Raw genomic sequence first — 14,034 nt, forward strand, 5'->3', positions numbered from 1 at the left:
CGAGTGCAAAAAAAGATTCAAGGTATATTGAGACATGGAGCTCTATACAAGCGGTGCACAGCACTATTGTATGGCATGGGCCCTCTGTTTCTGTCAGAATCTCAGTACTTGCACAAGAACACCAAAAATGTGCTGCACCAGCGGTTGCAGAGGTACACAGGTCAGGAATTATCTACACTATCTGACTACCACACAAGCGCCCATCTATCTAGCTAATATCTCTCATTACACAGGAGAACACTGAGCTGCGTCTGTCTCCAGCAGTGACATGGATATAATGGCGCTGAGAGAACATGGCCGCTTTTTAGATTGAGAGGACATGTGATTTCTGCAGCCAATTGTAGAAGCCCTTATGTCTGGACAGTGCAGATGCTTCCTGCACTGTGATTGGCTGGCCGCGCTTTCCTCAGTTAAAGTTACCGCCCTCAGGAAAAAAAAAACAGTACGCCTCTGATCTGACCTGTTCTAAGCTCTCCACAGCCCAAACACTCACCTGGCACATGTCACTGCTCATCATACACTTGCACTATGCTAACAAAACTGTTCAAAACGCCGTGGTTGCCCTGTATTCGTGGTCCTGCGCAAATTCGTCGAACTTTTCTGATTTTCAGAAAATTTGCTCGTCTTTGTGATCATGAATCCTAATGTGGCATATTCATGCTGAATTTGAAACTTTCGAACATTCGCCGAACAAATTTACTTAACACTAATGAGAACTAATTGTAATGACTGTTCCCACCATACATTATCTTGTTATCAGCAGGACATCCCTTAATTACATGAGGTGATGCACTGATGGATTTTATGCTGATGTAAATGATCCAATCACCTAATGAACAAGTGGTGTGCTCATTTTTCGAGTGACCATTGGAATGATTAAATGCGCTGATAATCAGGAATGAGCGCATTGATCTGGGCCTGTATAAATACACCTTATGGAACTGTACTATTCCATCTTCACTTTGATTTAGAAGGACTTGCTTCACAGCTTCTTTTAGCCACATGGAGAAACTCCTGATACTCTAAGTCAGGGGCGAAGAACTCAAGCCTGTGGGTCATTTGCAGCCCACGATGACCTTTTATCTGGCCCCAAATTCCCAGGGACCACAGTGCTCGGGACGGCAGTTGCATTTTGCATTTTTGCACACACACACAATGTTCACTACTGAACCCTGCGGCACATGCATTGAGGCATTACGTCCTGATGCTGGCCAATGTCAGCGTCTGGACTTATTCTGTTGGCGGAGTTAGCGTGCAATGCATTGCCATCCCGCAAATGAAGACAGCAGCAGTAGCCTCAGCATTTCCTGTGATGTATATTATATGCTCCAGCCCCACTGTCTACTGTGATTTATATGCTACGGCCTCATTGTCTCCAGTAATTTACATGCTCTGGCCCCACTGTCTCCTGTTGTTTACAGGCTCCGATCCCACTGTCTCCTGTGATGTACATGCTCCATAGCCACTGTCTCCGGTGTTGTACATGCTCCAGGCACACTGTCTCTTGTGATGTACATGCTCCAACCTCACTGTCTCCTGTGATGTACATGCTCCAGCTCCCCAATCTTCTGTAATGTACATGCACCAGCTCCACTGTCTCCTGTGATGTACATGCTCCAGCCACAGTGTCTCCTGTGATGTACATGCTCCAACCTCACTGTCTCCTCTGATATACAGTACAGACCAAAAGTTTGGACACACCTTCTCATTTAAAGATTTTTCTGCATTTTCATGACTATGAAAATTGTACATTCACACTGAAGGCATCAAAACTATGAATTAACACATGTGGAATTATATGCTTAACAAAAAAGTGTGAAAAAACTGAAAATATGTCTTATATCCTAGGTTCTTCAAAGTAGCCACCTTTTGCTTTGATGACTGCTTTGCACACTCTGGGCATTCCCTTGATGAGCTTCAAGAGGTAGTCACCGGAAATGGTTTTCACTTCACAGGTGTGCCCTGTCAGGTTTAATAAGTGGGATTTCTTGCCTTATAAATGGGGTTGGGACCATTAGTTGTGTTGTGCAGAAGTCAGGTGGATACACAGCTGATAGTCCTACTGAAATAGACTGTTAGAATTTGTATTATGGCAAGAAAAAAGCAGCTAAGTAAAGAAAAACGAGTGGCCATCATTACTTTAAGAAATGAAGGTCAGTCAGTGCGAAAAATTGGGAAAACTTTGAATGTGTCCCCAAGTGCAGTTGCAAACACAATCAAGCGCTACAAAGAAACTGGCTCACATGAGGACCGCCCCAGGAAAGGAAGACCATGAGTCACCTCTGCTTTTGAGGATAAGTTTATCCGAGTCACAAGCCTCAAAATCGCAGGTTAACAGCAGCTCAGATTAGAGACCAGGTCAATGCCACACAGAGTTCTAGCAGCAGACACATCTCTACAACAACTGTTAAGAGTAGACTTTGTGTAGCAGGCCTTCATGGTAAAATAGCTGCTAGGAAACCACTGCTAAGGACAGGCAACAAGCAGGAGAGACTTATTTGAGCTAAAGAACACAAGTAATGGACATTAGACCAGTGGAAATCTGTGCTTTGGTCTGATGAGTCCAAATTTGAGATCTTTGGTTCCAACCACCATGTCTTTGTGCGACGCAGAAAAGGTGATTGGATGGACTCCCACCTTGAAGCATGGAGGAGGAGGTGTGATGGTGTGGGGGTGCTTTGCTGGTGACTAGAGATGAGCGGTGTTCGACTAGAACTGTTCGCCAATCTCAAATTCGAGCTGTTTTGGGCGGTGTTCGAGTTGTTCGACGAACCCGAACGATTTGCAAAAAATTCGGCTGTTCGAGGTTATGTTCGATAACTGTTCGTGCACCAAAAGCGTGTCCTGCATGTCTGGCGCTATTTAGAGCACCAATCATGCAGGGATTGTCTGCCACTCACTGTAATGTCACAGCCATGGTGGTTGTGGCATTACAGTGATTGCCCAAATCGATGGGAACAGTGCCAACAGTGAAACATGAAAAGCCGGCAATTCAGCAGCGGCATACACCGGTACCCGACAATTTAGAACCGAAAGAATAGAGCTTCACACATAGATTAGATAGATAGAAACATGTCAGTCACATATATATGAAGTACAGTGACAGTGCTGCTTACTGTACTTGTCATTTAGCGTAAAGGATTTATCAAAAAAAATAATAGTGTTTTCATGCACTGTCTCTTTAAAAAAGCCGGCCGGCAATTCAGCAGCGGCATACACCGGTACCCGACAATTTAGAACCGAAAGAATAGAGCTTCACACATAGATTAGATAGATATAAACATGTCAGCCACATATATACGAAGTACAGTGATAGTGTTGGTTACTGTACTTGTCATTTAGTATTAAAATAAAGGATTTATTATTAAAAAAATTGGCGTGGGGTTCCCCTTAATTTTAGGCTCTAGCGGAGGTTAAGCAGACGGCTGGGGCAGATGTTTGAAGCCTGGGAAGGGGGTAATACCCACGGAGCTTCCCAGGCTACTAATATCAGCCCCCAGCTGAATACATAGCCTTTACTAGCTATTAAAATGGGGGACCCCCCCAAAAAAATGACGTGGGGTCCCCCCTAATTTAATAGCTAGCAAAGGCTAGGCAGACAGCTGGGGCTGATATTAATAGCCCAGGAAGGGAGCCATGAATATTGGCCCCCTCCCAGGCTAGAAACACCAGCCGTCAGCCGCCCCAGAAATGGCGCATTCATAGGATGCGCCAATTCTGGCACTTAGCCTCGCTCTTCCACGCTGCCCTGGTGCGGTGGCAGGGGGTAATAGGGTTGGGGTTGATGTCAGCTTATAATGCCAGCTGACATCAAGCCCAGGTTAGTAATGGAGAGGCGTCTATAAGACACCCCCATTACTAACCCCATAGTCAAAGTTAAAAAAAACACAAACACCCAGAATAAAGTCCTTTAATTGAAATAAAGACACAATCCTTTATTGTTCTAAATTAAACCATACTTACCGTCACGCCCATTCCAGCTGAAGCCAACGATCTCCTGCAATAAAAGAAAAATAATAAAGCAACCTCATCCTTACCTTTCCATGGTTCCCACGACAGCTTCAGCTCTGCTACATCGAGATGACAGGCTGGACCGCAGCAGAACGCTGCCATCCAGCCTCTCATCCCGCAGACACTGAGAAGCGCAGGCTTACTTGCGCTGCTCAGCGTCTCTCTGTGACGACATCCAGATGAGCCGAGTTCATGTCCAATGAACTCGGCTCACCTCATGCACGTCACTGACAGCGTGGGAAAATTCTCCTGCACTCAGCGCTTCAGCGTGAGAATTCTCCCGCTGAAGCGCTGAGTGCAGGAGAATTTTCCCACGCTGTCAGTGACGTGCATAAGGTGAGCTCATGTCCAATGAACTCAGCTCACCTCCTGCACGTCACTGACAGCGTGGGAGAATTCTCCTGCACTCAGCGCTTCAGCGGGAGAATTCTCACGCTGAAGCGCTGAGTGCAGGAGAATTTTCCCACGCTGTCAGTGACGTGCATGAGGTGAGCCGAGTTCATTGGACATTAACTCGGCTCATCTGGATGCCCTCACAGAGAGACACTGTGGAGCGCAAGCAAGCCTGCGCTTCTCAGTGTCTGCGGGATGACAGGCAGGATGGCAGCGTTCTGCTGCGGTCCAGCCTGTCATCTCGATGTAGCAGAGCTGAAGCTGTCATGGGAACCATGGAAAGGTAAGGATGATGTTGCTTTATTATTTTTCTTTTATTTCAGGAGATCGTTGGCTTCAGCTGGAATGGGCGTGATGGTAAGTATGGTTTAATTTAGAACAATAAAGAATTGTGTGTTTATTTCAATTAAAGGACTTTTTTCTGGGTGTTGTGTTTTTTTTAAATACTTTACTGGAAATTCATGGTGGTCATGTCTAATATTGGCGTGACCCCATGAATTTCGGGCTTAGGGCCAGCTGATAATGCCAAGCTGGCCCTAACCCCTTTATTACCCAGTGAGCCACCGCACCAGGGCCCTGGATGAGTTGGGTACAGCGCCAGAAGATGGCGCTTCTATGAACGCGCCATTTTCCGGGGTGGCTGCGGACTGCAATTTGCAGCGGGGGTGGCCCAGAAAGCTTGGGCCTCCCTGCGCTGCGGATTCCAGCCCCCAGCTGCCTAGTTGTACCTGGCTGGTCACAAAAACAGGGCGAAGCCCCACGTCAATTTTCTTTAAATTATTTCATGAAATAATTAAGAAAAAAAGGGCTTCCCTATATTGTTGTGTCCGGCCAGGTACAAATAGGCAGCTGGTGGTTGGGGGCAGCCCGTTCCTGTCTGCTGTACCTGGCTGGACACAAATATAGTGCGAAGCCCCACGTCAATTTTTTTTAAATTATTTCATGAATTTCCTGAAATAATTTAAAAAAATTGAAGTGGGGCTTCGCACTATATTTGTGTCCAGCCAGGTACAGCAGGCAGGAACGGGCTGCCCCCATCCACCAGCTGCCTATTTGTACCTGGCCGGACACAACAATATAGGGAAGCCCTTTTTTTCTTAATTATTTCATGAATTTCATGAAATAATTAAAAAAAAAGTACGTGGGGCTTCGCCCTATTTTTGTGTCCAGCCAGGTACAACTAGGCAGCTGGGGGCTGGAATCTGCAGCGCAGGGAGGCCCAAGCTTTCTGGGCCCCCCCCCCGCTACAAATTGCAGTCCGCAGCCACCCCGGAAAATGGCGCGTTCATAGAAGCGCCATCTTCTGGCGCTGTACCCAACTCATCCAGGGCCCTGGTGCGGTGGCTCACTGGGTAATAAAGGGGTTAGGGCCAGCTTGGTATTATCAGCTGGCCCCAAGCCCAAAATTCATGGGGTCACGCCAGTATTAGACATGACCGCCATGAATTTCTAGTAAAGTATTTAAAAAAAACACAACACCCAGAATAAAGTCCTTTAATTGAAATAAAGACACAATTCTTTATTGTTCTAAATTAAACCATACTTACCATCACACCCATTCCAGCTGAAGCCAACGATCTCCTGCAATAAAAGAAAAATAATAAACCAACCTCATCCTTACCTTTCCATGGTTCCCACGACAGCTTCAGCTCTGCTACATCGAGATGACTGGCTGGACCGCAGCAGAACGCTGCCATCCAGTCTGTCATCCCGCAGACACTGAGAAGCGCAGGCATGCTTGCGCTCCTCACTGTCTCGCTGTGACGGCATCCAGATGAGCCGAGGTCATGTCCAATGAACTCGGCTCACCTCATGCACGTCACTGACAGCGTGGGAAAATTCTCACGTTGAAGTGCTGAGTGCAGGAGAATACTCCCACGCTGTCAGTGATGTGCATGAGGTGAGCTCATGTCCAATGAACTCAGCTCACCTCCTGCACGTCACTGACAGCGTGGGAAAATTCTCCTGCAATCAGCGCTTCAGCGTGAGAATTTTCCCACGCTGTCAGTGACGTGCATGAGGTGAGCCGAGTTCATTGGACATGAACTCGGCTCATCTGGATGTCGTCACAGAGAGACGCTGAGCAGCGCAAGCAAGCCTGCGCTTCTCAGTGTCTGCGGGATGACAGGCTGGATGGCAGCGTTCTGCTGCGGTCCAGCCTGTCATCTCGATGTAGCAGAGCTGAAGCTGTCGTGGGAACCATGGAAAGGTAAGGATGAGGTTGCTTTATTATTTTTCTTTTATTGCAGGAGATCGTTGGCTTCAGCTGGAATGGGCGTGATGGTAAGTATGGTTTAATTTAGAACAATAAAGGATTGTGTCTTTATTTCAATTAAAGGACTTTATTCTGGGTGTTTGTGTTTTTTTTAACTTTGACTATGGGGTTAGTAATGGGGGTGTCTTATAGACGCCTCTCCATTACTAACCTGGGCTTGATGTCAGCTGGCATTATAAGCTGACATCAACCCCAACCCTATTACCCCCTGCCACCGCACCAGGGCAGCGTGGAAGAGCGAGGCTAAGTGCCAGAATTGGCGCATCCTATGAATGCGCCATTTCTGGGGCGGCTGACGGCTGGTGTTTCTAGCCTGGGAGGGGGCCAATATTCATGGCTCCCTTCCTGGGCTATTAATATCAGCCCCCAGCTGTCTGCCTAGCCTTTGCTAGCTATTAAATTAGGGGGGACCCCACGTCATTTTTTTTGGGGGGTCCCCCATTTTAATAGCTAGTAAAGGCTATGTATTCAGCTGGAGGCTGATATTAGTAGCCTGGGAAGCTCCGTGGGTATTACCCCCTTCCCAGGCTTCAAACATCTGCCCCAGCCGTCTGCTTAACCTCCGCTAGAGCCTAAAATTAAGGGGAACCCCACGCCAATTTTTTTAATAATAAATCCTTTATTTTAATACTAAATGACAAGTACAGTAACCAACACTATCACTGTACTTCATATATATGTGACTGACATGTTTCTATCTATCTAATCTATGTGTGAAGCTCTATTCTGTCTGTTATAAATTGTCGGGTACAGATGCTGAATTGCCGGCCGGCTTTTTTAAAGAGACAGTGCATGAAAACACTATTATTTTTTTAAATAAATCCTTTACACTAAATGACAAGTACAGTAAGCAACACTATCACTGTACTTATTATATATGTGACTGACATGTTTCTATCTATCTAATCTATGTGTGAAGCTCTATTCTTTCTGTTCTAAATTGTCGGGTACAGATGCTGAATTGCCGGCCGGCTTTTTTAAAGAGACAGTGCATGAAAACACTAATATTTTTTTTAATAAATCCTTTACACTAAATGACAAGTGCAGTAACCAACACTGTCACTGTGCTTCTTATATGTGTGACTGACATGTTTCTATCTATCTAATCTATGTGTGATGCTCTATTCCTTCTTGTCTAAATTGTCGGGTACCGGTGTATGCCGCTGCTGAATTTGCCGGCCGGCTTTTTTAAAGAGAGTGTCTTCTGAGCAGTTTGTCAGCTTTTGGACACCTTTGCAGGTGTTTTCTATGTGTTTCTATGTGTTTTTGTTTGCCTGCCATTGGTTTTAACGGTGTTCGACGGTGTTCTAAGGTGTTCGACGAACAGTTCGACGAACAGTTCCTCGAACATCCCGGTGTTCGAGGAACCGAACCGAACCCGAACACTACGGGGGTGGCTCAACACTACTGGTGACACTGTTGGGGATTTATTCGAAATTGAAGGCATACTGAGCCAGCATGGCTACCACAGCATCTTGCAGAGGCATGCTATTCAATCCCGGTTGCGTTTAGCTGGACTATCATTTATTTTTCAACAGCACAATGACCCCAAACACACCTCCAAGCTGTGTAAGGGCTATTTGACCAAGAGGGAGAGTGATGGGGTGCTGCGCCAGATGACCTGGCCTCCACAGTCACCAGACCTGAACCCAATCGAGATGGTTTGGGGTGAGTTGGACCGCAGAGTGATGGCAAAAGGGCCAACAAGTGCTAAGCATCTCTAGGAACTCCTTCAAGATTGCTGGAAGACCATTTCCGGTGACTACCTCTTGAAGCTCATCAAGAGAATGCCAAGAGTGTGCAAAGCCGTCATCAAAGCAAAACGTGGCTACTTTGAAGAACCTAGAATATAAGACATATTTTCAGTTGTTTCACACTTTTTTGTTAAGTATATAATTCCACATGTGTTAATTCATAGTTTTGATGCCTTCAGTATGAATGTACAATTTTCATAGTCTTGAAAATACAGAAAAATCTTTAAATGAGAAGGTGTGTCCAAACCTTTGGTCTGTACTGTACATGCTCCAGCTCCCCTATCTTCTGTAATGTACATGCACCAGCTCCACTGTCTCCTGTGATGTACATGATCCAGCCCCACTGTCTCCTGTGATGTACATGCTCCACTATCTACTTTGGTGTACAATGCTCCAACCCCACTGTCTTCTATAATGTACATGCCCCTGCCCATTGTCTCCTGTGATGTACATTATCCAACCCCACTGTCTCCTGTGATGCTCCCACCCCACTGTCTTCTGTAATGTACATGCCCCAGCCCACTGTCTCCTGCGATGTACATTATCCAACCCCACTGCCTCCTGTGATGTACATGCTCCAGACCCACTGTCTCCTGTGATGTACATGCTCCAGCCACACTGTCTCCTGTGATGTACATGCTACAACCTCACTGTCTCATGTGATGTACATGCTCCAGCTCCCCTATATTCTGTAATGTACATGCACTTGCTTCAGTCTACTGTGATGCACATGATCCAGCCTCACTGTCTCCTGTGATGTACATGCCCCAGCTCCCCTATCTTCTGTAATGTACATGCACTAGCTTTAGTCTCCTGTGATGTACATGATCCAGCCTCACTGTCTCCTGTGATGTACATGCTCCACTATCTAGTTTGGTGTACATGCTCCAACCCCACTGTCTTCTGTAATGTACATGCCCCAGCCCATTGTCTCCTGAGATGTACATTATCCAACCCCACTGTCTCCTGTGATGTACATGCTCCATAACCACTGTCTCCTGTGATGTACATGCTCCAGCCACACTGTCTCTTGTGATGGACATGCTCCAACCTCACTGTCTCATGTGATGTACATGCTCCAGCTCCCCTATATTCTGTAATGTACATGCACTTGCTTCAGTCTCCTGTGATGCACATGATCCAGCCTCACTGTCTCCTGTGATGTACATGCTCCACTATCTAGTTTGGTGTACATGCTCCAACCCCACTGTCTTCTGTAATGTACATGCCCCAGCCCATTGTCTCCTGAGATGTACATTATCCAACCCCACTGTCTCCTGTGATGTACATGCTCCATAACCACTGTCTACTGTGATGTACATGCTCCAGCCACACTGTCTCTTGTGATGGACATGCTACAACCTCACTGTCTCATGTGATGTACATGCTCCAGCTCCCCTATATTCTGTAATGTACATGCACTTGCTTCAGTCTCCTGTGATGCACATGATCCAGCCTCACTGTCTCCTGTGATGTACATGCCCCAGCTCCCCTATCTTCTGTAATGTACATGCACTAGCTTCAGTCTCTTGTGATGTACATGATCCAGCCTCACTGTCTCCTGTGATGTACATGCTCCACTATCTAGTTTGGTGTACATGCTCCAACCCCATTGTCTTCTGTAATGTACATGCCCCAGCCCATTGTCTCCTGAGATGTACATTATCCAACCCCACTGTCTCCTGTGATGTACATGCTCCATAACCACTGTCTCCTGTGATGTACATGCTCCAGCCACACTGTCTCTTGTGATGGACATGCTCCAACCTCACTGTCTCCTGTGATGTACATGCTCCAGCTCCCCACTGTCTACTGTGATTTATATGCTACGGCCCCATTGTCTCCAGTAATTTACACGCTCTGGCCCCACTGTGTCCTGTTGTTTACAGGCTCTGATCCCACTGTCTCCTGTGATGTACATGCTCCAGCCCCACTGTCTTCTGTAATGTACATGCACCAGCTCCACTGTCTCCTGTGAAGTACATGATCCAGTCCCACTGTCTCCTGTGATGTACATGCTCCACTATCTACTTTGGTGTACATGCTCCAACCCCACTGTTTTCTGTAATGTACATGCCCCAGCCCATTGTCTCCATTGATGTACATTATCCAACCCCACTTTCTCCTGCAATTGACATGATCCAGCCTCACTGTCTCCTGTGATGTATATGATCTTGTCCCACAGGTCTACTGTGATGTACATGCTGCAGCCCCACTGACCCCTGTGATGTACATGCTCTAGCCCTACTGTCTCCTGTACTGTACATGATCCAGCCCCACTATCTCCTTTGATGTACATGCTCTGGACCTACTGTCTCCTGTAGTTTACATGCTTCAGCCCAACTATCTCCTTTGATGTACATGCTGCAACCCCACTATCTTCTATAATGTACATGTTCCAGCCTCATTGTCTCCTGTGACGAATATTATCCAATTTTTCTGTCTCCTGTGATGTACATGCTCTGGCCCCACTGTCTTCTGTGATGTACATGCTCCAGCCCCACTGGCTCCTGTGATGTACATGCTCCTGCTCCACTGTCTCCCGTGATGTACATGCTCCAGCTCCACTGTCTCCTGTGATGTACATGCTCCAACCCCACCTTCTCCTGTGATGTATATACTCCAGCCCCAATGTCTCCTATTGTATATACTTCAGCCCCAGCAAAAATAGCAACTTTATTAGGTTGTCAAATGAGGAAAGGAGACAAGAAGGGATGAATTAGCGAAAGCTGTTTCAAGTAAATTACACTTCTTCTGGCTCTTATTTCATCATGTATACATGTGTTCAAAATTGTTGGTACCCCTCGTTTAATGAAAGAAAAACCCACAATGGTCACAGAAATAGCTTGAATCTGACAAAAGTAATTATAAATTAAAAATCTATGAAAATGAATAAATGAAAGTCAGACATTGCTTTTCAACCCTGCTTCTACAGAATTTTTAAAAAAATTTACCTCATGAAATAGACCTGGACAGAAATGATGGTACCCTTGAAAATAATGTGACAAAAGGGACATGTTAAATCAAGTTGTGTTCAGTGGGCCTGTATATAGGGCTACAGATACTACCTGTGCTATTTGGTGACATGGAGTGTACCACACTTAACATGGATCAGAGGAAGCAAAGGAAAGAGTTGTCTCAGGGATTAGAAACAAAATTATAGACAAGCATGTTAAAGGTAAAGGTTATAAGACCATCTCCAAGCAGCTTGATGTTCCAATGACTACAGTTGCATATATTATTCAGAAAAGTAAGATCCATGGGACTGTAGACAACCTCCCTGGGCGTGGCCACAGGAGGAAAATTGATGACAAATCAAAGAGAAGGATAATACAAATGGTAACAAAAGAACCCAGGATAATTTCTAAAGAGATTAAATGTGAACTTCAAGCTCAAGGAACATCAGTGTCAGATCGCACCATCCGTCATTGTTTGATCCAAAGTGGACTTCATGGGAGACAACCAAGGAGAACACCATTGTTGAAAAAAAATCATAAAAAAGCCAAACTGGAAATTGCCAAACTACATGTTGACAAGCCACAAAGCTTCTGGGAGAATGTCCTATAGACAGATGAGATAAACATGGAAGTTTTTGGCTAGGCACATCAGCTCTATGTTCACAGACAGAAAAATGAAGCATATCAAGAAAAGAACACTGTCCCTACTGTGAAACATGGAGGAGGCTCTGTTATGTCCTGGGGCGGCTTTGCTGCATCTGGCACAGGGTCTGTTGAATCTGTGCAGGGTACAATGAAATCTCAAGACTATCAAGGGATTCTGGAGAGAAATGTGCTGCCCAGTGTCAGAAAGCTTGGTCTCAGTCGCAGGTCAACAGGATAATGACCCAAAACGCACAGATAAAAACATCCAAGAATGGCTCAGAGGAAAACATTGGACTATTCTGAAGTGGCCTTCTACGAGCCCTGACCTGAATCCTATTGAGCATCTTTTTAAAGAGTTGAAACATGCCATCTGGAAAAGTCAACCTTCAAACATGAGATAACTGGAGCAGTTTGCTCATGAGGAGTGGGCCAAAATACCTGTTGAGAGGTGCAGAAGTCTCATTGACAGTTACAGGAATCGTTTGATTGCAGTGATTGCCTTAAAAGGTTGTTCAACAAAATATTAAGTTAAGAGTACCATCATTTCTGTCCAGGTCTATTTCATGAGTTTAATTTATTTTAAATTCTGTGGAAGCCGGGCTGAAAAGCAATGTCTGACTTTCATTTGCTCATTTTCATAGATTTTTAATTTATTATTACCTTTGTCAGATTCAATTTATTTCTGTGACCATTGTGGGTTTTTCTTTTATTAAACGAGGGGTACCAACAATTTTGACCACGTCTGTACACACATCATGTAGGTGTGTACATGAAATCACTTCACCTGAAAATATATACCTGAAGCCACTTAGCTAAACAAGAGTTAAAGCCCCACTCCAGTAATATTTTTTTGCCCCTTTGTTAGATACCATGTACATAAGTGTATTGAGGGTATTAACATATGCATCGGTTGCCATCTTTTCTGGTTTCAGCAGCGCTCCAGTCCTTTCCGGCACCACATGACTATATCTGTAACCTGCTAGAACACTATGGAGCAGTAGTAAGTCTCAATGTAAGTCTATGAGACTCAGAACAAGATTCTCTAGCCTCATTCTGAGCCTCATAGACTTGCATTGAGAACCTTTTAAAAGTGACCTCCACTCCATATCTCAACCATTGTGTGATTTTGCAGGTCACAAATGCGGTGGTGCTGGAATGGATCAGAGTGCCATTGAAACAGAAAGAAGATAGAGATCAGTGTCTATGTTACCAACTTTATAAAACTTTCACACATGATTGCTAACAAAGGGAAAAAAAATAAAAAATAAATCACTGAAGTGATCTGTCAAAGGAGGGGGATAAACAGAAGCATGTAGCATTATTGAAATTGGCTACTACATACGATGGTGGATCGCCATTTGGACCTCAACATTGCCTGTAATGGATAGTTAGGTCATTCATTCATTATTTGTTATCATGTACATACTACACTAGGAAAACAGGGTTCCATTTTTATGTGACCATGTACTTCAAAGAAAAAAGCTGTTGGTCATGGCCCGAGCCTGGTTACAGCATAAAAGCCCCGATTATTCACTTCCTATTTTACCAGTATATTTACTGTGCTAAACTCGTTAGTAATTCTAATCATATTGATGCATTGGTATGTAACACACATATACAGTTCAAGTTGTATGGGATCTTTAGAACACTGGCCTTGATTTAATGCTATAAGGCATAAAGGCTTGCAATGAGGGGTGAATGACACAACACACATTCACAGCTTCGCAACTTCACAGAGACCTTGTAAAGCCATTTTGCTGCCTTACAGAAAACCCATTGTTTAGCACTTTGTTTTCTGATGAATGTATAAGACATGAATGATGACTTTGCAGCTTTGTGGGTGAAAGCATTGTGCAGCGTAGAGAGTAATACTCAATTTATGTTCTTGGTGTGTTAAGATGTTTTCATTTTGTAAAGTCATGGAGAATGAATTGACTTCACATGGTGACTTGAAGGTTCATGTAAGGAATGTCATTACTGGAAAATCAGTAGAAAAAAA

The sequence above is a fragment of the Phyllobates terribilis genome, unplaced genomic scaffold (assembly GCF_046119375.1).
Source record: "Phyllobates terribilis strain yellow unplaced genomic scaffold, ASM4611937v1 Scaffold_11__3_contigs__length_659146591, whole genome shotgun sequence".
In the NCBI taxonomy this organism is placed as follows: domain Eukaryota; kingdom Metazoa; phylum Chordata; class Amphibia; order Anura; family Dendrobatidae; genus Phyllobates; species Phyllobates terribilis.